Consider the following 4,660-nt stretch of genomic DNA (forward strand, 5'->3'; position numbering starts at 1 on the left):
TGCTGACCCTTTTTCATCACATCCACCAATGTGTCCTATTCCTGTCCACCTAAAACATAAACAAACAAAATAAATTTGTTTTTTCTTGTATTGCTTACCTAAAATAAGCTGATAGCTATCAATTGTCATGGCAATTTTAAAAGATATTTGCTACATTCTTTTATATTAGAATTTTCTGTAAACCATTTTATCCATGATATTTCAAAAGATTGTTTTTATAAAGGATAAAAGTGTAATCAAATCATGTGTTCTTCACAAATAGCCAAACACTATGTGAAATATTCAATATTAAGTATGGAATTTTATGTATTCATCATGGTACCACGTGTAGTATTGTCCAAACTTATGCATGGAATACAACACCTATGCCTAAAATTAAATGCACATATTAGGCTCTGTTTATAAAATACAATTTTAATTTTTTTTTTTTTTACTGCTGTGCCACACATGGGCTTATTTATACACATTTTAAAAGTGTTGCTTAGTCTTTTGAAAAGTAAATTAGCCTCTGTAGACATTATGATGATACAATAGCAACTCATGATAATAAATTAAAGATTCTGGGGAACCATAGCCGACCGCGGTTCGAGTCCCAGACCCGATGGCTTAAACTCACGCCGGGCGCGTGTGCATGCATGCCCGAGATCCCAAGAGGAGAATGGAGGAGAAGGGATTGCGGCGTGGCCATCCCCCCTGGGGGTGATTTCTTGCTTTCTGTCTCTCTGTCTCTCTCTGTCTGTCTGGCGAGTGCACATGCCCTATAGCAGAAACCTCTCCAAAAAAAAAAAAAAATATATATATATATTCTGAAATAGGTAGTTAGTATTTACATGTAAAAGAAATTACATTAACTGATCTAAATGCCAAAGGTATCATTTGTCTTAGCTTTTCTTTAAGTCTTAACTTAAAATCACTTTTCTTGTGAGTCAGAAAAAATAGGTGAACTAGCATTAATGTCCCAAAAGTACTCTTTTTGTACTAATTAAAATTTTTAATTGCTCCAGGACCAAATGGTTGTATAAAAATCACATCACTTGTAAACTGCAAATGTAAAGCAAGAAGTTATACATGAAAATGATGAATAATAACTTTTGTTCAATTTTTCACAGCACCTATGTAAGTTTTTAAATTAACTATCTGAATAATATCCCTCATCTTCTAGTTCTTTTGTGTTTGCATAAATTAGTAACATAATACTTTTAAAATATAGAAAGAATAATTTTTATAAGCACATGGCAGTTTCATGAGTACATAAACATCTGGTATAGAGGATTATTATCTCATATTACCAAGAGCATACTATCTGCTGCATATGCTTCTAAATTCTTTGCTCACTAATGCATCGAAGATTAAATTAATTTAATCCTCAGGACAACTGCATGAAGTATACACTGTTTTTCTTTAGTTTTACAATTTAGGTAACTGAGAAAGTTGTCAATAAATGTAAGCTAATTCTGAATTTGTTAGACTAATGGTTCTGCAAATAAATATGACTGAAAGAATGATGTGTATTCAACAATCATCTTTTCACACATGGATTTCCACAGAGACCAGATTTTTACGTAAGGATAAAGTAATATTTATAAGTAATATTGCCATTTTTAAGTTGCTGACTCTGACCTTTTTATTTCATTTCATATAACATAACCTATTTCCTTAAAAGCATACTTTTTTTATGACTTTCCAGTTTAAATCTCTGTGATTTTATTCCCCAAAGTCTATATGATATGTTACCATCATATGACTATTGTTATCTAATCATGAGAAGATCTATCATGGGACCAGCAGGTGGCATGGTGGTTAAGGCACTGGACTCCACATGGCTGTGGCTTGAATCTCACTCTGCATCAAAATCCTGGAAGAAGAATGGAGCAGAAATGATGGCCACTTGGCCATTTCTCAGGGGTGATATTTTTATTTTCTGCCTCTGTCTCTCCAGCAAACACCTGCACCCTAAAACAAAACCTGAAAAAAAAAAAAAGATCTATGCTTACATCATTGCATCTTTCTGGCAACAGTACCTTTCTATTGGTAAAGTGAACTCTGTAGTTGTTGATCACAGAATTTAATGACATGTCAGTTTCTTAGGCAATATTAATAGCATCGCTAAAAGACTTCAAAAAAGTGTATATACCATTAAAATAGCTACTCTATTCATAAAAATGACATAAAATAACATTATTGATTACATGAAAGGAATTCAAAATTGTGTGGTAAAGTGATATTAAAGTGCCAGTTTATTTCAGTGCAAAAATTCTGAAACCTGTTCACAATATTTTTTAAATTATTCATTATTATTGTTTATACATTCAATTGCTATACATCATTTAGTCATAATATTTTTATACCTATTTTCCAGGAACTTGTTGAATACCTCTCATGTATCATTATGTTACCTATATATCTTCAGTCTTTTAAGTGATCACCAGGACATGATGTTAGCATCGTTCTCCTTTAGAATAAAGTTTGTCTTTTTTAAATATGTATTTGTATTATATAGCAAAAGGAGTCTTCTACTCCAAGATTTCCAAAGACTTGTTTTCTTTTACTAGGAATGAGTGCTACATATTATCAACATTTACTACTAAAATGACTAGTGTTTCCATATTAATTCTGTTATTGAGCTATATAATATCAATAAATATCCTAATGTCAAATTATTTTTAAATTTCAAGAATGTCCAAAATAGCCATTTTTAGCAAGTTATTTGTTTAGTTGTCATAAAGATAGCATGGTTATATAAGACATTAACATGAAAGAAAGTTTAGTGATAGGATTTTAGGTACTCTGGACTTTTTTTTTTTTTTTTTTTAGAGATTTTTGCTATAGAGTGTGTGTGCTCGCCAGAGAGACCGACAGAAAGTGAAAAGTCACACCCAAGGAGGAATGGCCACATCACAATCCTTTTCTTCTATTCTCCTCTTGTGATTTTGGGCACACAAACATGCACACATGCCTGGCATGAATTTGAAGCCTCCAGATCTGGGACTTGAATCACACTCAACTATGTAGGAATCCAAAGACATAACCATTACGCCATTTGCTGGTCCCACTGTAGACTATCTTTGCAACTATTCTGTAAATGTACACTGTTCTGTTTGGTTTAATCTGGTTTAGACTGGGACTCATTGTGCTGTGATCCTCCTACCTCCTGCCTCAGTCATCCAACTATAACTACAGGCCCATGTAAAGCTCTCTTTTGACTTGGTCTCACTATGTTGCTTAGGTCATTCTCAAGTTTGCATTCTCCTGTCCAAATCTCCCAAATTGCTGGGATTACAAATTCACTCCACAGTACCAGCTTTTAGGTTGGACCAGGAATTAAATTTAGACTTCCCATGTTCTGCCAGCCTATAGAGCGCAGTATCTAAGCACTACTCCACTGCAGATGTGTCTACAATTATTTTTTAAATTTGTTTTTTTTTTAATGTCCTTGCATATTTAAGACAAAATGATGTCTTACTCACAAGAACTCAATTAAACAATACTGGCTCCATGGTTGTCATTCTCTGTACATGTTAACAAGTTTTTAAATCTGTTTATTCAATCAGTGGTAACTCACTTTAGTGACCCCACCTTTGAAAACTAAGCCAGTTGCTATCCTCTTCAAGCTCTGAAAGTCAGTCCATCAGTGAACTCATTCTATTGACATTATTCTAAAGGCAATGTTACCAAATTCATTCATGTCTACTCAACATAAATTATGAGCAATTACAGGCCACACTCTGGCGCCTGGTTTCTGGTATCAACTCACTCGTACCTCTGTTACTGACACAGACTTAAAGCAAAGAATTTTCAAATATTTTATGAGATATCAGAATACCATCTTCAAGGGTGCATACCTAACAAACGTAGCAAAATTTAAGGAGTAATACGTCTGGAGTTTGTTTTTATATATTGAGTTGCGGTTTTGTAATTTGACATAACCATTTAGTCTTTAGCGTAATAGCCTGGGCCTCATAATAAGTAAAGTGAGAAGGCATATGAACCCACCCTTTTTTCATCTTCCCCATAAATTCTCCCATTTGTATCAGTACCCTATCTCCTAAACCCAAGAGTGAAGTACTCTAAGACTCTCAGTCATTGTTTCCAGAGATTAGTCCAAGTGCAGGAAATTTGCCCCAAGTAGAGCAAATCAGAGCACTTTATTAGAAATTTTTCAGGGTTACTTTGTCTGTAAAAATTCAATACAGGGACCAGCAGATGGCAAAATGATGTTGATGGACTCACATAGCTGGCCATAGTTGGAGTCCTGGACTCTGTGGTTTGAAATTCATGCTGGGAACATGTGAATGCTTGCTCAAAGTCTCCAGAGGAGAATGGAGGGGAAGAAATTGTGGCATGGTCATCCCTCCTCCTGGCAGGGTGGGGGCAGGGGGAATGGTGGTGGTGGTGGTGATGGTGGTGGCGATTTCTCGCTTTCTGTCTCTCTGCCTTTTTTTTGTCTCTCTGGCAAGCATACACACCCTACAGCAAAATATCTCTCTTAAAAAAAGAAATTCAGTACAACTATGGATTCTTCTTCCACTGATATCTAATTTGGACATATGCTTATAATGTTTCCCAACCCTGTGTCCACTGGCATTTAGTGAAACCTATCTGTCTTCAGTCGTGTGTTCCTCTTTAAACTATGTGTTTCCTTTATGTTGAAATATTTTAA

This window comes from Tupaia chinensis, unplaced genomic scaffold, assembly GCF_000334495.1.
Source record: "Tupaia chinensis unplaced genomic scaffold, TupChi_1.0 Scaffold000270_1, whole genome shotgun sequence".
Lineage (NCBI taxonomy): Eukaryota > Metazoa > Chordata > Mammalia > Scandentia > Tupaiidae > Tupaia > Tupaia belangeri.